This window comes from Lissotriton vulgaris, chromosome 7 (genome assembly GCF_964263255.1).
Source record: "Lissotriton vulgaris chromosome 7, aLisVul1.2, whole genome shotgun sequence".
Taxonomy (NCBI): Eukaryota; Metazoa; Chordata; class Amphibia; order Caudata; family Salamandridae; genus Lissotriton; species Lissotriton vulgaris.
Genome location: NC_141695.1, coordinates 315,998,693 through 316,019,996, shown reverse-complemented (window position 1 = coordinate 316,019,996; position 21,304 = coordinate 315,998,693). Strand labels below are relative to the sequence as shown.

General features: G+C 45.2%; 1 protein-coding gene across 4 annotated transcripts in view; it reads left to right on the top strand.

The window, feature by feature from the left end:
• The first annotated feature begins 5,317 nt into the window (after positions 1-5,317).
• Positions 5,318-21,304, top strand: part of LOC147701464 (DNA-directed RNA polymerases I, II, and III subunit RPABC5-like) — a 72,336-nt gene continuing 56,349 nt past the window's right edge. The window contains exon 1 of one of the 4 annotated variants that reach the window (XM_086930138.1): positions 5,318-5,458. The gene's annotated coding sequence lies outside the window, so the exon portion shown is untranslated. Of the gene's footprint in view, positions 5,459-5,527; positions 5,797-21,304 lie in introns of those variants that run through there. The other 3 variants (XM_086930140.1, XM_086930141.1, XM_086930139.1) reach the window with 3 other exon arrangements.

Genomic DNA, 21,304 nt, shown 5'->3' with positions numbered 1-21,304 from the left:
CGACCCAGTCTTCACAGCCAGCAACAAGATTACCTTCAGCCACCTCACCCCACTCACATGGATGGACCACTCCATCGTACACTTCTTCATCAATGCACCAAACTCAAGCAAAGCAAAACCAGCCATCAACTTTAGCTGCAACTGAATCAACATAACAGAAGCAGACTGGACCTGCACCCTTAGATCCAATCAGCCTATCCTCACAGGCGACTTACAGAACAACCTATCCACTTTTCACAACTGGATCTCAGATTGTGTCAACACCTTGGCTCCCATGAAGAAGATTAGGCATACAAAATCTTGCCCTCAGCATGCTACACCATGGAAGACCTAAGAGACTCCAAGTGATATTGCAAACAACTAAAAATAAGATGGAGAACCAGTTGAGAAAACACCTCTAGAGAAACCTGTAAATCCATTCTCAGAAAGACCACAAACAAATCAAAGAAGCCAGGAAAGCTGACTACATGCTCAGATAAAATTCTGCAGCCTTCAATACCATCATCACCCTCACATGTGCAACAACCTCTCTGACTTTTTCCACAACAAAACACTCAAGATCTACACCAACTTTACACTCCAGCCCACTGTAGTACACATCATCACGCAACCCTTCACGCCCAACAGGAGCACCCACCCTCTAACAAACAAAAGCCCACTCACCACAGACACCACTGCCAGAATCATGCAGACCATTCCCACTGACCCCTGTACCACCCGGGAAGTACACTAATCAGGGCCAACCTCACCACCAACATCAACTCCTCCATCCTCAGTGGAAACTACCCAGATAGCTGGAAACACGCAGAAGTCACAGCTCTCCTGTAGAAATACTCAGCCAAAGTCCTGGAGAAAGAGATCAACAGGCAACTCTCCGCCCATCTTGAACAGCTAAACTTCCTCGAGGTTGCCGCAGCAACCACAGCACATAAACCGCCCTCCTGGCAGCAACAGATGACATCTGGTACATCATGGAAAGAAGAGAATCCTGTGCTCTCATTCTGCTCAACCTCTTCGCCTTAGACACCGTCTCCCATGGCACCCTCATGCCAAACTCCAGGACTCAGGAATTCAAGGGCCCGCCCTGAGTTGGATCACCTCCCTCCTTCCCAACAGGACTCAACAAGTCAGATTCTCTACTGCCACCTCCAAACACAGGATGCTTGTCTGCGGAGTTCCCCAGGCTCCAAACTCAGCCCGACCCTTTTTATCGTGCACATGGCACCCCTTGCCTGAATCATAAGAGCCTACAGCATTAACATTGTCTCCCATGTCGACAACACTCAGCTCATCCTCTTCCCTGCCGACACAGACCACACCACCAAAGCCAACTTCACCTCCTCTATGTCCAACGGTGCCAAGAAAACTGTGTTAAACTCAACACAGACAAAATGGAGATCCTGAATGTTGGTAACAAGAGCTCCCCCTGGTACTCCTCCTGGTGGCCTCTATACCCACCCCCGCAGACCATGTCAGAAACCTCTGCATTATCATTTGTGACAAACTCACTATGAAAAAACAGGACAACACTGTGAACGCATTCTGCTGCCTTCTCAGAATGCTTCGCAAGATTTTCAGATGGCTTCCCACGCACACAAGGCGCACTGTCACCAAGGCCCTCATACCCAGCAGACCAGACAAAGGCATTGCACTCCACGTTGGCATCTCCAACCTGCTCACGCAGACTCCATACCATCCAAAACACCACCACCAGACTCACCCTAGACTTCCCCAGAAGCGCTCATATCACTCCCTGTCTTACTGAACTACATTGGATAGCCATCCAGAAACGTTGCAAAGTCAGGCTGCTCATCCACGCCTAGAAAGTCCTTCTCAGCATCAGACCAGCATGTCTCAATGAGGACTTCAACCTTCAAGACAGCTACACTCCGCCTCTCTCTCCTTTGCACTAGTCCCCAACATCGCAGAAGCAAGTCAGGAGGGGGTGCCTTCTCCTTCATCACCACCAAGAACTGGAACGAACTTCCTCAATACATCAGAACTGCCTCGCTACTTCTCGATTTCCGCAAGAAACTGAAGACCTTGCTGTCCTACTAGGAGCTCCGCCTGGCCTACTTTCGTGCTCCAACGCCTGGACACCCTCACAGGTGATAAATTGCGACATACAAATCTATATCAGATAACATACTTATAAGAAATCTTTCCCTAAAGAACTTAATGTGTATAGAATTTATGGGTATGATACAAAACCTAAAAAACAATGACATTTTCCAGCTAAGGTGAGCCTAACCTCACACAATTTGCATCAATGGTGACACGCAATTCACATATAGATATATACCTGGAGATTTCTTTGGTTTGTGTGGTCAGTGCTGGAATGAAGGGGGATCCAGCTGGATCCTGGATCTAGCAGCTATTATTGAGCTGAACTAGAGATCCGTCGGTCCCCAGAGAAATATGCTGAATTTGTCCCACTGTCATTTGCCAACACCGGGACACACTTCCACAGCGCCCAAACGTTTTCTGCTTTCTGTTCAGAGCAGAAACGTGCAAGCAGTAAAGGAACTTTCTTATTTTCAATTTCAGCTGGGCTCAAAGGAAAGGCTGAATTTAAGAGGCCATCATCCCTTCTTTTGTCAGAAAATAATTCTGGCTGGGAGCTATCTGGACTTTAAACACCAGGAGCCAATGAAATGGAGGGAAACAAAAGCACAGTGTGTAATCACTTCTCAAGCACATAAGTTAGTACTTACGAGAAACTACTGTTTGGAGGCAAGTTTTTGACTTTTTTCAATCCCTTTATATAAGAGATAAGCATGTATTGTGAGTATGTTAGATGTATTGGTCTGTATGAATATTTACGAATATAACAATTTAAATAGCAGTCATTTTTTTAAATTCTTTAATATCGCTTCTCATTCCAATGTAGGCTGTCAGAGCGCTTTACATCACACAAATTATACATTGACAATAAATCATACAATAATGTAAATTAATGTACAGGATGTTACATAAGACAAAGCGGGTTTAAAGGTGTAGGGGTTGCACATCGTCTTTACTGGTAGGAATTATGGGGCATATTATCAAGGACCGGTGTTAAAATTATCGCCGTTTTATAACGGCAGGAAACTGCCGATAAAACGGCGATAATGGGCTTGATAATACGCCCTTGTTAATTCCCATAGAAGCCTATGTTCTGATGTTAACATGGGCTTCTATGGGAATTAACAAGGGCGTATTATCAAGCCTATTATCGCCGTTTTATCGGCAGTTTCCTGCCGATTAAACAGCGATAATTTTAACACCGGTCCTTGATAATATGCCCCAAAGTGTCAAGAGTTCATGGCCAGGAGAAACCCAAAGTCAGGAATTCAAACGTATCGCAGTGCTTGGGGTGGTCTGTTCTAATAAGACTTTATCACTATGCTAAGAAACCCTTTGTAGCAGCCTTAGAATAATAACAGATTGAGAAAAAACAATATGGTTCTAAGCCATGCCTTGCAGTTTGCATAGAGGTCCTTGTTGCCAGTTCATGTCTGACTGCATGTTAGGCAGTCTGCTTTGCTGGAGACACATCAGCCCTCTATGCTACATTATGAGTCACAACAGTGACTGGACAAACCACCAAAGTTATCTTACCATTATTATGATTCCCTCAGATTTTCTGGGCACACAAAGCTCTCGCCAGCAGGTGCCTTAACGACATAAAATATTATAAAATGCAGCCTTTGTAATTAATTAAATCAAAATGGACTTTCTGTGACACTCTTCCTTGCTGGCAATTTCTCTGTGGCAGAGTTAAGAAAAAAATACACAGCTGTATTAATTGACTGGCAGACTGCTTTTAATGACTCCAATCCTTTTTGTTGTCACTCCTTAAACTTCAATATCTGTTTTTTTTTGCATTTTTATATTGGGCGAACTGGGCCGAAGGTATTGGAGCACTTTACATGAGCACCAGTTACTTTATACAAGAATACACTCACAAAAGAGGGGCGAGGGTCAAATAAGTTTAAACTCTGCCACCCCGAACCCCCGGAGACCTATATTTGCACACACAAAAGGGGTGGGTAGAGTAAATAACAAAACCATATATACTCATACAGTAAAGAATAGAGCAAGCCCCCATACTCTATTCTATTTGAGAAAACTGCCCTCACTCACATACCAAGGTATGTGACATGCTTCATCATTGGGCCTGCTTACAATACGCCCTGGTGTACCCCACACAGGGCAGAGCATAAGGGAGGGAGAAAAAAATAATAAATTTCTCTTAACACAACATATAGTCAAGACAGACTGAACAAAAACAACACTTAACACATCCAATGAGGTGAAAATAGTGCAAACACCAAGTGTTTCCAACCGAAAAGTGCGACAAAGGAATTGTGCAGTATGAGGAGTGATTTAAAACTGATTAAAGGTGTCAACCAGAATACAAACTTTATTAGACTTTTCTTGGCACCTCTACCAGGATTAAAAATAAGTGAACAAAGGATGGGAAAGCGCCTTCAGGAGATAATTAGGAACCTCAAGGCTTCCCTCCTACCACTGCCAGAGTTATACAAGAACACATTACATTTTTTCACAGGATGTTGAGCCAACGCCGATACTCGAATCTGGTTCCCACGATCCAAAGTTGGCAGCTCTGACCGTTAAGCCATATCCAGGGCCACTAGAATTATGCGATTGTGCGGCTACAGTGATTTTCGCATAATTATAGATTTGTCTCTTTAGCCACATAATCCATCATCTGCTGCATAATCTGCTGATTTTAACAAACAAATTGTTTCTAGCTTAAACAGCTCAAAAGTTACTAAGAACACAGTGGCACGTGCGGCTGCGCAGTGGTAGGCCCTTTTCAAAGGTTGACTGGTCACCTTTCTGTAGCTCATGGTTATATTTTGGGTGTTAAACTGGTACTAATGGGGTACAACAAATGCCCAGACAGTGTTAACAAGTTTAAAAATATTAAAATAATGCAGTAATATGATCCCAAAACTTGCCGCATAATTTGGCTTTTCTTGCCGCATAATTCACTCAACTCTGCAACATAATTTGGCCCTCTCGAGCCGCATAATTCCAGTGGCTCTGGCCATATACTGTCAGAGTAAAGAGTGTTTCCAGTTCCTGCACTGCTTGTTGTTCAGGGTGAAATTACAGGTAGACAGACCTATATGTCGGAGGCTTGTGTTGTTCACTCCCTGCAGTAAGTGAAAGTGATGCAGTGGCACCGAAGGGCTAGGAAACGTCTGTCGCGTCTCTGGCCGATCCCAGGCCGATCCCAGCCGCCCTGTGAGAGCGGAAGGTATCAGCAAGCAGGATCCGGGTGAGTCAGCGGATCCCAGCAGGGAGGGGTTTGGCGCTGTGCCCCAAGTGCCTAGTCTGAAAACCGCACAAACAAACACACGGCTGGCACCGTCGCTGGCACATCTGCGTCAGCGCGTTCCAGGCAGTCACACCAGGCCCCCGAGTAGAGACCCTTTGCATCAAACAGGTACGTTTCCCTCTCCTGCAGACACACACCCACGCAGGCTCTTTCTGTGCTCGACGACGGCCGCAGACCACCGTCGCACCAAGCGGGCTTGTGCCCCGCAGAAATGTTTACAGCAGGCGCCCTGGAGCTAAAAATAACCCGGGCCTTGTGACAGCTGTCGCATTCGAAAAGGGCCACTGAGACCGCGCGTAGAGCCGGTGCGTGACATCCAGCGCGAGTCCTGCTCCAGAGAAAGAGCCTAGAGGACGGGTGGGTGATTTTAGGACCCCTCCGAAGTCATAGGGTCTGTCCCGTTCCCAGCAAAACAGCCAAGCGTGCTTATACCGACTTCAATCGAGGTAAGCAAATGACAGTTCACACAGAATCGCACCTTCAGCGGAGAGGCCAAGTGTTGAATGGGCACTGAAACTTAGCTCTTGTTTTTGAGTGGTACTGGTGAACAGAGGGAGTGTGGGAAGCTCGCGCTGGTGGGCAGCGTGAGACGTTGACAGTGTGAGGAGCTCGCACTAGTGAGCAGTATAAAGAAGGGCAGAGTAAAAAGCCAATACTGGCAGGAAGGGGTGTCTCGCTGGTGAGGCTCTGTGCCACTGGGGACGAAGATAAGACGCTGACACTGGTGGAAATGAAAAAAAAGAGAGCAGGTCACACGTTTCTGCGCCCAGAGAGGAAGACGCCGGGACTGCTGGGAAGTGCGCCCAAACGATACATTTGGGTCGTATTTCTCAGGCGTCTGCCCAGTTTGCCAGCAACCTCTCATGTAAGTCTTTTCTCAAAGCCAAGCACAGTAAACAAAATAACGTGACCTAGGCCGGCCGCTAATCGCTTGCACGCTCTCTTCTCTTGGTGACATCATGCAGTGTCGGCGCTCTTCATTGTGAACAGGTGCAGCACCGAGGCTTGGATAGCACGGCGCCTGGGGTGTCACATTCTAACCCTTTCGGAGGGGGTGGCACCTGTGTTCCCATGTAGAGCACATTTACTTAGGCCGTGGCTGGTCTGCTGCAAAGAACAGTGGCCTGCTAGGTAGCAGCTACCTTTACTACATGGAAACCCCAAGAAGCAGGACACACAGCAGGCCTCAGAGCGACAGCAGCAGGACCTGAAGGGTGCTGACGTGGAATATTCCTAAAGTGATGATATCAGAGCTCGCATGGTCCCTCACTCATCCACCTATTCACTCCTCTCTGTGACTTCAGCTCCAGAGCTCGCACAGTCCCTCATTCATCCACCTACGCTCTCCTCTCTGTGACTTCAGCTCCCGCTCCACAGCTCACACGGTCACTCACTCATCCACCTATTCACTCCCCTCAGTTACTTCAGCTCCCGCTCCAGAGCTCGCATGGTCACTCACTCATCCATCTATTCACTCCTCTCAGTGTCTTCAGCTCCCGCTCCAGAGCTCGCATGGTCACTCACTCATCCACCTATTCACTCCCTTCAGTGACTTCAGCTCCCGCTCCAGAGCTCCCACGGTCACTCCCTCATCCACCTATTCACTCCTCTCAGTGACTTCAGCCCACACTCCAGAGCTCGCATGGTCACCCACTCATCCACCTATTCAGTCCTCTCAGTGACTTAAGTTCCTGCTCCAGATCTTGCACGGTCACTCACTCATCCACCTATGCCCTCCTCTCTGTGACTTCAGCTCCCACTCCAGAGCTCGCATAGTCACTCACTCATCCACCTACGCTCTCCTCTCTGTGACTTCAGCTCCTGCTCTAGAGCTCGCATGGTCACTCACTCATCCACCTATTCACTCCTCTCAGTGACTTCAGCCCACACTCCAGAGCTCGCACGGTCACTCACTCATCCACCTACACACTACTCTCAGTGACTTCAGCCCACACTCCAGAGCTCGCATGGTCACTCACTCATCCACCTATTCACTCCTCTCAGTGACTTAAGTTCCCGCTCCAGCGCTTGCACGGTCACTCACTCATCCACCGGATGTACCATGTTACAACGCATACCGTTACAACTACCTACTATTACAGCGTGACCATGCCAACGCATACCATTACAAGGCATAGCGCTTTGAGGTGCTGGATAGTGGTAAGTATAATTTACTATTCTAACTCCAGTCCCCGTGGACCCTAGGGAAGGTGTTGGATAGTAAATTATACTTATTCCCTATCCTAGAGCGCCCCCCAGCGCAATGCGTTGTAATGGTATGCGTTGTAAAAGTCGCGTTGTAATGGTAGTGCGGAGTAAAAGATGCGTTGTAACGGGTGTATACCCATCCACCTATTCACTCCTCTCAGTGACTTCAGCCCACACTCCAGAGCTCGCACAGTCACTCACTCACTCATCCACCTACACACTCCTCTCAGTGACTTCAGCCCACACTCCAGAGCTTGCATGGTCACTCACTCATCCACCTATTCACTCCTCTCAGTGACTTCAGCCCACACTACAGAGCTTGCACGGTCACTCACTCATCCACCTACGCTCTCCTCTCTGTGACTTCAGCTCCCGCTCCAGAGCTCCCACGGTCACTTACTCATCCACCTATTCATTCCTCTCAGTGACTTCAGCCCACACTCCAGAGCTCGCACGGTCACTCACTCACTCATCCACCTACACACTCCTCTCAGTGACTTCAGCCCACACTCCACAGCTCGCATGGTCACTCACTCATCCACCTATTCACTCCTCTCAGTGACTTCAGCCCACACTCCAGAGCTCGCACGGTCACTCACTCATCCACCTACTCTCTCCTCTCTGTGACTTCAGCTCCCACTCCAGAGCTCCCACGGTCACTCACTCATCCACCTATTCACTCCTCTCAGTGACTTCAGCCCACACTCCAGAGCTTGCACGGTCACTCACTCATCCACCTATTCACTCCTCTCAGTGACTTCAGCCCACACCCCAGAGCTCGCACGGTCACTCACTCATCCACCTATTCACTCCTCTCAGTGACTTCAGCCCACACCCCAGAGCTCGCACGGTCACTCACTCATCCACCTATTCACTCCTCTCAGTGACTTAAGTTCCCGCTCCAGCGCTTGCACGGTCACTCACTCATCCACCTATTCACTCCTCTCAGTGACTTCAGCCCACACTCCAGAGCTCGCACGGTTACTCACTCATCTACTTACGCTCTCCTCTCTGTGACTTCAGCTCCTGCTCCAGAGATCTGTCTGTAATCACATGTCACTCCTGCCTTAACCATGCACGTTCTGGGAGTCATGATAGTTTGTGCGGGTCTGCCCTGCCGGGTCCGATTGACTACACCTGCTGCCTTCTGTGGGGCACGGAAGCATGCTTTGCTACTGCCATGCTATACCTGGTCTGTGAAAAACCAAACTCGCTCTGTTTCTGCTCAGTTTGTCCCTGTACTGGGATAGGGAGGCCTGTGCTGCCACTGCCGTAGGTGTACTCTGCCCTCTAAAGTGGGGAGCTTCACTGGTTCTGCCCCAGGGGCCGTATCACAGATACAGCGCATTTTCTGATCATAGTGATGGCGCTTTATGTGTGCCAGCGCTCTCGGGGACACACAAGCATCTGCTGTCACTTCTGTAATACCAAAGTGCCCCCGGGTTGCGCAAATAGGTCCAAGGTGTACCAGTTCTATGAAGAAGGGGCGTGTCCAGTGCTCCATCTTTCGCACAACCAGAGGCTATATAAAAAGCACTAGAAGAGCATACCCTGTGAACCACGGACCCTTTCGCAATATTTCATCTGAGATACCCATAGTCCGAAGGCAAGAGTCTGCGGAAATCATTGAGCAGCAGTATATAAATATAGGTCTCAGTTTAGGAAAAGAAGGGAATAAATGTAGACATTAAGTGACATAACCCCACCAAAGCTAGGCAGCCCATAGCTGGAGCCAGCAGGGCCAGTGGATAGTAGGGTCTCATATGCTTCCCAGTGCTGGATGTGGAACCCACTGGTGAGGTATGCCACACTAGGTAGGTGAGGGTTCATTATACTATATGATGACATAGATGTATGTAATTCCATAAGGGTTTCTACTTTTTCTTCCAGTAGTTTGACATGTCTTATATGTTTATGTCTGTTAACAGAGAGCGTACAAGTCCTTTAACTCGTCTCACTCCTTTAGTGTGTCAGCTACCTATATTGTACCTGTTCTTTATGTGTGAGAATCGTGTGATGTTACTTCTGCTACTTCTACCTGTTCCTTTACTTATTCTTTGTGTTAGGGTGGTTGCGCTGCTGCTGCCGATGTTATACCTATATTTTGTGCTGTCAGAATTCCTTTCAGTGGATCACGTGGAAAGCAGGAGTTACTGGTCCCCGCTGTGGTGGGCTGAGGCCTTTAATCCCGATGTCCCGGGGCCCGACCTACTATGGATCCTGCTCATTTGGGTGAAGCACCCCATCTGCCCCCGAGTCTCAGTTAGGTAGCATGGGGGTTGGGAGCACACTGCCTCACAGTCCCAGCACAGTTCGCCCCTTTGCATCCTGGTAAATGCAGTACATAGTTCAAACCTACTTCAAAATTAGCTGGAGTTTTTCACCAAAGTTAGTGCAGACATTGCTGTATATCTCTAGACACATGTTTCTGGGTTGAGTCCTTCATCAGTAGATAGCAGCAGTTTTAGAGAGCAAAGAAAAATCACCTGGGGTTGCTGGAAATGCTGCCAATTTCCTTCCAGGTCACAGTACTACAGTACCACAGGTGCATCTCCAAAGCTCGTCAGCTTGCTGGCTCAAGGGAGCCTTTTAAACAGAATGGGGGTTGGGATCACACTTAGGTAGCGTCGTACAAGCACTCCTTCGGAGGGGGCGAGGGTAGCACAGATACAAATCAGTGAACGCGACTCATAACTCAACGTGCAAGCAACGTAAACAATAAATCAATGTCCAGCGGGGAGACTAGCAGCCCTGGGCCCCCAGTCCTGGTCACAGGCAGAAGTCTTGCGGCAGTTCCCCTTCCCACACAGCCCATCTGGCTGCTTGGCCGTAGAGGAGATTGGAGTCTCAACTCTACTACTCCCTACTCTCCTAGTCCTTTTCCAGGCACAATGTAATTTAGTGTTTGAATCTTTGAAGGTTTATGTTGGGGTTCTGTTTATTTGAAATGGACATCCTTCCCCTTTCTTCTGAAGGATGTCTGTCACAGCAAGTAGGACTCTGAAGCTGATTACCCACAACAAGATTCATGGAAGTGACCAGAGTTCACACCTGGATGTCAGCCACAGAGATTTGTGCATCAAGAGGTTAATCCTGGGCTCCCAGCACTACCCTGTATGATTCCCTTATCAGCCCCATCTCCTTGTCCGAGATGTGCCCTCGCCTCTTCCTTGTGATCTATCATTGAATCAAAAAAACATTTTAAATGCACAGAGAGAGTGTATCTCCCATCCTTCAGGCCATGCCCTCCCAGCTAATAGGAATGCAGCAATACACTAATCAGTCTGGGGGGATTACTCTACTCATGTTATCCACCAGGCAGGCCTGGGCTTCTTAAATGGAACCGAAGGTCCTCCATGGAACGTACCAGTGCAAGCACACTTGCACTCAGTTTACGTCCACAGCACACTTCCTGCACAGCACTATTATTCTCATGAAGTATGCCACTACAAGCATAAGTACATGCCGTAGACGCATTCAGTCTGCATACACTGTTCAGTACTGCAGCCTTTCTGTATTATACAAGAATGTGTTATTTAAAAAGCACACACTGCCAGCATTCACACACTTACCATGAGTGCACCGTACCACACTTCACCCCTTGTGTAGTGTGTAATTCTTGCGAGCACACATGCACCTACCACATGTTTCCATCACACACATCATTCCACATCTACCCGATTTAGGCCAGGGGTGAGTTAAACACACAACAGCTTGACTTTTAAAAAGAGTGGTGAGCCTGTAGGCCTCACTTCAGTGACACATGGTAAAAAGATCATGTTCACTACTACTGAGCATGAAACTATCTACTACCACCACTGCACTTTTGCTACTGAACTCCTGATGAAGGTGGTAGCATTCCACCACCATGAGAGCAGCGCTTTGGGTGCCTCATCCGGTGCAACAAGACCGCAAACCGTGAGTCAGGCCTATGTCATGGCACAAATGCTTGATCCATGTTAGTCTATGACAAAAAGTCAGCATTTGGGATCCGGGAAACAATACAGTTGAGCATTCAAGGCAGGGGTACACGCCTCTTACCATGCAGAGGACTTTTCTGTCCCAACAGTTGTGAAGCTTGGTATAAAACTATGCAAAAAACAAAACAGTTTGCTTTGTCAATGCCGGATTTAATGCATGATGTGAAAGAAAGAGCGAAAACTCACAAAATATGTGAGTTGAGTTTACTTTTGATTTTGCCTGTGAAACAAGCAGTTTTTGAAATGGACTAGAGAACACTGATAAACATTAAAACATACCTGATAAGTGGCTTGTTGTAGGGGAAGAATCTCTGTCCACAAAGTATATTACAAAATGTAATATATAATTTATTAAGAGACACAGAGAAATGCTGGTGTCCACATCACGGCTAGCGGGTAACTGACCAAAAGCCCTGACATAGAACACCGCCATACAAGAGATCTAAATAGAACCAATCTTTAAAGGGAAAGGCCACATAGACATTATAAGAATACAGCATATCCTCTTCCCTTCGCAAATCTAACACACCTACAACAGAAGAATTACAAAAGTAATGAGAAACTTGAAACTGAAGGTAAGCAAAGAAATCATGCATCATCACAGAAATAATCTTTCAAATATGCTGGAGGTCTCCTGTCTCTTTGATTAGAATCGTTTACACCAACATCATCAAGATCAACACGTACAACATCCTTTCCCCTTATATCAGTCCCCTTTCTCTCATTCCCTTCATGTTTCTTATACAAAGCCACCCTCCTTAGATTCCAATGCTCCCCATCACACAAAGTTACAAATCTATCATGGACAGATTTCACCTTAAATGGTCCTCTAAATTTTGTAAGTCCACCACCAACACGTCCTGGTTTAACTTTCACCAAGTCATTCACCGAAATGTTGCTCCTTCCACACAGGACTACACTTCCTCTCGTGTTTGCCCCACTCAAATTTGCCAGTCCAATGCAATCCTTCATCCAAGCTGGAATTAGTTTGGTCCCAGCCACACGTCCCCTCATCATATTAAAAGGAATCTTCCCTGAAGAATAATTTTCTGTTGTGCGATAAGCCCACACTAAATCCTCAACCATATCTTTCACTTCACCACCACTTGAACAAGCCATCTGGATTGCCCCCTTAACCATTCTGTTCGCCCTCTCTATGATACCATTCCCTTGAGGATTATATAATGACGTCCTACAATGTACAATGCCACAATTTTTCAAAAACTTCACCATCTCCTCAGACGTCAATTGTGTACCATTATCTGTAATCAATTTCACTGGAAAACCTTCTTCCCGAAAAATATTGTTCATCAGACTAATGGTAGATTTAGTAGTTATTTCACTACAGAACTTAACAATCAGCCATTTAGATGTAACATCTCTCAACACTAAAGCAAACTTTAAATCTGCTTTAAGACCACTAAACGGTCCAATGAAAGCCATACAAACCGTATGCCAAGGTGACGCAGGATCCTCAATTATACCATGATTCACATTGCTACCCACTTTTAACCTCTTCTCACACTCCTAACAATCCACACACCTCTCAACCCATTCTGAAACCTGTAGGTCCATTGCTGGCCACCAAAAATATTCCCTCAATCTCTTCTTGGTAAGTGACTGACCCAGATGACCCTCATGCACCAACCTGAATAACAAAAATCTTAGATCATGCGGTGGAATGAACTTATCATCCTTCATCACAACATTCCCCTCCTTATCATAAATGGACAACTCATCCAACACCTTTGCATACAGCCTAACCACCATCTCTAGGGTGCTTTCACGTCTGTTACCTTTTACAATAAGTTTCTTGACGCTACGCATCACGGCATCCTTCACCATACTCTCATTCCACTGCAACCTCCCTATTGCACCAGAACACAAATCCAGAACATCTTCAACAGTTGCAACTGATCCCTCACTCGATAACGACTCCACTCCCAACTGATCCACCTCCTTCCATCAAATCCCGTTTTGGTCTTACACCCTCTGCTGACAACGTATAACCCAAATACTCTACCTCCTCCACAGCAAACTTACACTTCTCCTTTTTTAACGTTAATCCTCAATTGTGCTCCTCAATCGTCTCCCCAAATAACAAAACATCGTCTTGAAAATACACGTTTTTTATCCCTGCTAGAACTGATCCCATCATCCACTGAAACACTGCAGCAGCAGATGCTAGCCCGAACGGCATACGAGTGAATTGGAAAACCCCCTCCGATATTATAAACGCTGTCAACGGCTTCGACACTTCATGCAAACTAATCTGATGGTACGCGCTACGTAAATCTAACTTCGAGAAAAATCTTCCTCCCTTTAATAATAAGATCAACTCATTAATATTAGGTAAGGGGAAACTATCTACCACTATATTCTGATTTAGCGAGCGCAAATCCACACAAAACCTGTTTTTCCATCCAATTTCGTCGTGATAACAACGGGCGAAATCCAATTTGAAGTCTCAATTTGCTCAATCACTCCTTGCTCTAGCATCTCGCACAACATTTTCTTCACCTCACTTCTGGCTATTATGGGACTCTCCTGACTTTGTGCTGCACGGGAACAGCATCCTTTCTGAGCATGATTTTGTGCACATACCCTTTAAGTTCCCCAATTTCTTCTTTAAATAAATCTTTCATCCTTTCAACAATGGAATTCGTGGATATCTCATCTATAATTTATTAAGCGACACAGAGAAATGCTGGTGTCCACATCAAGGCTATCGGGTAACTGACCAGAAGCCCTGACATTGAACACCGCAATACAAGAGATCTAAATAGAACCAATCTTTAAAGGGAAAGGCCACATAGACATTATAAGAATACAACATGGCTCCATGTCATATATAATACCTTTGGCCAATTATGGCATTTTAACAAACAGGACTTTACATGTTGAGGTTTTCTGTCCATAATGAAACTGTTAAAAGCAAAAATACAAGCCCACAATGGAACATGTTGTTGGCTGAAAAGCGAGGAAAAGTGATGGTATATGTTGCAGTGCCATTTGAAAATTATTTCCTGACTTTCTGCCTTGTTTTCTTGTAGGGGATAGTAGATTTAAGATCTCAGTGAGTAAGAGGGCAGAGATTATCTCTCAAATGCAAGGGCGAGCATCTAAAAATCCTATCAATATTACTGTCTTCTACCACCAACACCTGACTGTCCCCCCTCTGGGGTTTATGGTACTAAGAAGGTCAAATTGATGCACCCTTTCTGAGGATGGGTAGACTTCATTTTGACATGTAAACCTTTAATGAAGTATACTCATGCCTGAATTCAATATCTGCCTGAAAGTACCCCTCCACCTCTATGGTATTTCCCTGAAACGCCTTCATATTGATATATTTGGACTCAAGTTTAACGTTACCCCACACTGTTTGCACCAACGCTTCCAGAATAACCATAAGTGCACCACCTTGCCATTTATTTTAAAGCCAGCTTTCAGGCAAAAATTCCTACCTGATTGTTCCTCAGCCTCACATGCACTCAAAATCCTATTGGCTTCTACCATCTACTCACTAAATACTGTAACACTTCCCTTTGCCACTATTGGTCCTCACATTCTGGCGAAGTGTCTCCTTCTACCACTTTACCTATATTCCTTGTTGAGCGCAAAATACGACTTAGATTACAAACTTTGCTATTCAATCCTGCACCTAGTGAACCTTTTTTGACTTCCACTTTTTTCCAGATTATGTCTTCCTGCTTTACTTTTCCCTTGTTTGCTAACTCTCTTTTTATTGATACACAAACTTCACCCTCACCACCCCTTACCACCACTATCTCCATTCTCTTTCTGTCTTGTAGGTTTTCCATGGCTCTCATGCCACAATTAGATTCCTCAACAATTTTTGCAATATCAGAGGCTTCTTTTAAGAAGGGGGTTCCTTGCAACCCACAACCGAGCATGCATTTTTTTTTTGCGGTAGCATTGAACGATGAGTTAGTCGTTATATCTATTATGTTGAAAATTTGACATTTGATTGCCAGCTCCAGTAGTCTAGCCACAGATTCCTCTGTGCTTTCATTGCATTCTTTGTGGCTGGGCATGTCACTTATGTCTGTTCTTAGCCAGGTTGACTGATTCAGCAAACCTGTTGGCAAATCCCGACTGAGCCTCCTGGTCCACATCCGACATTGTCATGGCTTTGTTGGTCTTTATGCAAAAGAAACAATTGATGGATGGAATGCTGGACAAGGCGAACATTCACCCCAGATCTGAAGCAAGCATCCTGGGACTGGTTTCAGGGGATCACCCTTCATCAGCCAGGCTAGCTTGAATCAGTGATGTAGTGAGCACGGGAAGGCTATGCCCAGACGTGGGGCCTGTGCTCACTACACCACAGGATACAAGCTAGCCTGACTGATGAAGGTTGATGCCCTGCAACCGGTCCCAGGATGCTTGTTTCTGGTCCAGGGAGGACCTGGATTGGCAGTTCAGACTGGACTGTTCCCACAAGGAACAGGGTCAAGTCTGATTTGCATATGGCTGGGTCCAAGCTGGGGTGCTGTGGTGAGCAAAAGAATGATGGATTAAACCCAGATACTTGTGACTGGGGGTGAATATTTGCATTATCCAGCATTCCGTTTATCAATTGTTTCTTTTGCATTTGTTGGTCTTTAGCCATGGATAAGTACTTAACTACATGTTGCTCCTCTTTACCTAGAGCACTGATTAACAAAGACTTCTTCCTTTTGGACCCGAGGTTCTTCCCATCCAAGGAAACTAAATAGTTTTTGAATAGTTCCACCCATTCTTCCCAGAACATTGGTGTTGAACTTGACTGTCCAAAAAGAAAGAGGATTGAATGATGCCTGGGGAATCCATACTAATTGGTTGAGTTATCAGGGTAGAACTTTTTGTCTTTGTTTTTTACTGACAGTTTGAAACAATCCAGATTGGGGCATCTGACACCACCACAGGTCCGGTTTTGCTACGGTAAGTTGACAACAACCTTTAGACATGCTTGAGTGTTTCACCTTGGATGATATGACTGACTGCACTGTTCGCCCAGATATCACAATTCGTTGAAGATAACTCCATACTTTCAGACTTCCAAACAGGATTCCGTCTAGAAAGAGGCACAGAATTTTGCCCTCATCTCCATCTGGGATGACCTCAAGAACACCGTAGACCGGAACCGGATTGCTGCAGAACTTCTCTTGGACATCCCAGCTGCATATGACACTGTTGACCATGATACTCTAATACAAAGAGTCTACAAAGCAGGCATAGAAGGGACTGCTCTTAAATGGATCACATTCTATCTGCAAAAGAGAACAAATGTCATCCATTCTTTCCCTTTCTCCTCCAAACTTTACTTCACAAAAACAGGAGTCCCTCAAGGCTCTATCATCTCATCCATGATTTGCAACATCAACATGAAGTCATTACCAGTAATGATCAATGAATTTTACCTCACATGCTATAACTATGCAGATGACACACAAGTACTCCTTAAACTGGAAAGCCCCAAACATTTTGGAAACTCACACATTTTCTGTTGCCTCAGAGCCGTTGAGCAGTGGATGACACAGAGCCATCTCAAATTGAATGCTTCCAAAACTGAAATATTCATATGTAGCAATTGAAAAAAATATGACCCACTCGCTGCTTGGTCTAATGATGTGGAAACAGCTCCTAAAGTATCTAAGGAATTAAGAAACCTTGGATTTACCATGGTCGCCAAGCTATCAATGAATGCCCAAGTGGACAAGTTAGCAAGATCAAGCTTTATTACTATGAAAACTCTGCGATGTATCTTCTCTCACCTAGGATTTCCACGCAAGGTCCAGGCTACTATCTCTCTTGTACATTCTACGCCAATGGCCTCTACCACGGATCATCTTTATCAACTATGAAAGATTGCAATAGATTCAGAACTGTGCTTCCAAGTTACTATCACATGTAAAGCCACAAGCCCACATTTCTCCTGCCTTGAAAGCCCTACATTAGTTACCGGTTGCCAGAAGATCCACATTCAAGCTTCTTTGTATCACCTACAAAGTAATACATGGAACAAGAGAGCTCTTCGTCAGAAAATAAATCACCAAATACATTCAACAAAGGAACGTGTGCTCCAGATTTGTACCTCGCCTCAAAATCCCACCAAACAAGCAAAACTACATAGGTAGCATATCCTTCTGTGTTCAAGCACCAAACTAGGGAACTCTTTACCCTCAAACATAAGATCCACAGATAACTATCTTACCTTCAGAAGACTACTCAAGAGTTGGCTCGTCCCTACTCAACCAACATACTCAAATAGAAATGTACAGAAAATCCCTTTATATATAAGCATTTAATTTGAAAATATTTATGTGTCTAGATATTTGTATGTCTTTGTATAAATATGTATAACAATTATGTTTGAATATATAGAGAAATTCTTTAGGTCTGCTTAACAAATGTACATATTACTTAAGGTTATTTTTTTATATGCTGCACATCTATATAGGTCATTGCATAGTTTTCATATACGTTTATTTATCACAATATGTACATTTTATCATAACTACGTACAATTGCTTCACTATTGAATTATTAAAAAGAAAAAAGAAAGCACACAAATAAATTTACTTAAAGTACATCAACACTTGAAAGCCTGAGTTTATTAATTACAACTTACATCTTGATATATTACTTTATTTTACATGCATACCTTCCATGTACTTATGTATCTATATATTTATTACTTTACTCCTACTGTTAAAAAAACACTTTTGCGTCTCTCCAATGCACTGTCATATGTTTCACCTTATTCCTCTAGTAATACATCCTCTACTTCCACTCTCTGACTCATCCTTAACCTCGATCTACTACTATGATCTCCAAAGTAACCCATTCTACTACTATGATCTCCAAAACAACCCTTTCTAGATTCTTCCCTTACGTATCCCTCCTTAGACTCATCTGAGACCCCATTTTACTAGTAGGACTTCCCTAATCCACTTCTAGAGACTCGTCGCTCCTCCATCTCTCCATATACTCATCCCAAACCTCATCTTACTTCTATGATCTCCCAATAAACACTTTCTAGACTCTTCCCTCTTCTATCCCTCCATTATCCTTTTCAATCCAACTAACAGACTTCCTATCCATCACACAAATTAATTTATATTTCCCTAAACAAATTTTGGGTTATGGAGTAGCGTGCTATTCACCGAAAAGCGCTTCAAAGCCTCGTCAAGTGCTATATAATTACATTTACTATTATGTTTTCACTCACTATATATTGCCAACACGATTCAGAGTTTTGCATGCCACCGCGATAAACAGCTGCATCGAATACCTCCAGCGGCTGACTGGAATGCAACACAGTAGAGCACGTCCCTCCCTGTCCTGTGAGGATGCAGACCTATTTATGGCTCCCCCTGAGTGTTGCCTAGGGCTCCAAATGGGTCAACACCAACATGGAACAGTCACTTCGAGTCCACCGTTCTTCTGAAAAGTGGAGTGCTGAACCCACTATTGGTGCTCTCCACGGCTGTACTTGCTAGAGTACGCTCCGCTGCACTCGAGGGACTCTCAGCTGGCTTGCGCCTGGGTTTCAAAGCTTGAGAGAGATGAGTTTAGGGTAGGTCTGATCATTGAACCAACCTGCGTGGGGCTGGGCTTGTGTGACGCGGATTATGTACTGCCAGTAACCTGATCCTGCAAGCAAGTGCACAACATTTTTGTCATGCTTTGTCTGCCTGCCATAGAGATTTTTTGGTGCTCCTGACAGGTATGGAAAAAAAACGTATATTTGAATTTCGGACTTGCAAGTCCCAGACATGCCAATAGACAGCAATAGAAGTCAATGTGAGAAATACATTCTCCCGATTATTTTTTTTAAATCTCCCACTTTCCTCTTCTAAAATGCTGGCATGTATGAGTTCCACTGCTCATCCGGGCCCCAGGCCAACTTGTCAACAAAATATGTAGTATTACAAGAGTCCAGGGGTGAAAGTAAAACATATTCATTAAGATAAGCTGCATAGATGGTGTATCTGACAGGCCTGGCTGAAGTACAGCCAACAATCCATTATACAAGCAGGGGTCAAAACTTGGAGCTTCAATAGCAAACAATCTCAGAACCCTCTCACGTAACCAAGTTAAACCAGCAAGGCTACAACCGTAAGAAGTCATTGGTCAGTCAAATGTAAGGCGGGTCTCCAAAAGGCTCGGCTTGGACGTAACAAGCAGGGTTACAGCAGAAACACAATGGTGCCGCCAAAACGTGTTCTACCTAAATAGGAAACAGATGATATTAACACATATTCCAACATGTGCTGCTTAATTTTCAGATTTAAAAAAAAAAGTTTTTTTCTAGCTCTAATATATGGTCCAAGATTGTGCTGGCCGGTACACAAATGAACTGGCCACCTTTTAGCTGTTTCTTGCTGCAATGAGGAATTAACTTGAGTGACAGCTTAGTTCCACCTACAACTCTAACGTAAAATGTCAACATAGAGGGAGAATAACAACACAGAATTGGCCCCTTAATTTGCCTCTTCTAGCTGCATCATTGGTTCATCATCCCTGCAGCATGATTTGGTTCTTAACTGACGCATAATTCTAGTGGCCCTGGTTTTTAGGCCTGTGCGTCTCATAGGTTCACAGGGCCAGGACAGGATATGGCCGCCTGTGCCTGTTCTCCAGGCCGAGCTTTGGCATTAAGTTTTAAGTCAGCTCTCTGCCTGCAACAGGGTGGGCTTGCACACCGGCAGCCTCTAAAAGCATGATAGGGTTGCAGCAATCAGGCCCAGGTATGGACAGCTATATAAGGAGGCATGTAGCTATGTCTCAGACTCCATCAGTGTCGGTCAGACATGAGTGACCTGTGAATGTGGAAGGATCTAAAAGGCAGGTATTGTTGGCAAATAGTAACACACTGGGAGGGCCTGCTTTAGGATAGTGCTACTGGTGCAGCCGCACTGGGTGCTGACCTGGAGGGGGGGCACCGACCTCAGAGGGGGTGCTGTGTTTAGCAATAACATAAAATAAAAAGCACCTGCTGCCAGTTCCTTGTGCATTCAGCTTTCAGGCAGCAATAAAAATGTCAAGGTAACTCTTGTGATTAACGAATGTTCCTGCTAAAGTGAGAGATCTGAGTCTTGCCTGATGGCAGTTTTCACTCCCATAAAGTAGTGCAGAGGGTTAATATGCTTGCTGCAAATAACAGATCTGTATTTTATGTGGATAGCTGAGTGGATTAGTGAAGCCAGCCTTTACCAGCACTTTAAAACAAATGAAATGTGTGTGAGAGAGGCTATGGAGAATTGAAGTGCGCTTTTGCTGAGTGGTAATGAGGGAATCCGAGGAGGAGGCCATGGAGGCGGATGGGGGGGGGGGGGGGGGGGGGGGGGATATGAGGGGGGGAGGGAAGGGTGCCCAAAAAGATTGTTGCACCGAGCGCTGTGTGATCACAGGTCAGGCTTGTGGTTCTGAAATGCTTGTGAGGCTGCTGTGGAGTTAATCACGTCAGGTGTATGCTTCAAAAGAGTTGGCAGGATAGCAAGAAGAAGCCTCAGTCACAAGCCAGGCATGTGACTGAAAACGCCACTAAACCTAGGCATAGTCAGTCACAAGTCAGTTATTTGTTTCAAAAAAGACATGGGCGTTAAAAGTTGGGGGGGCTGGGTGTGCTGCGAGCACCCCCAGAATAACCACGCTGAGGTTCAGGAGGTAAATGAGCAATAAAGATGCATTTACATTTTGATTTTATCTTGTCACATTTGCTGTGGTTGAAAGACAGAGGTCAAATGTCAGACTG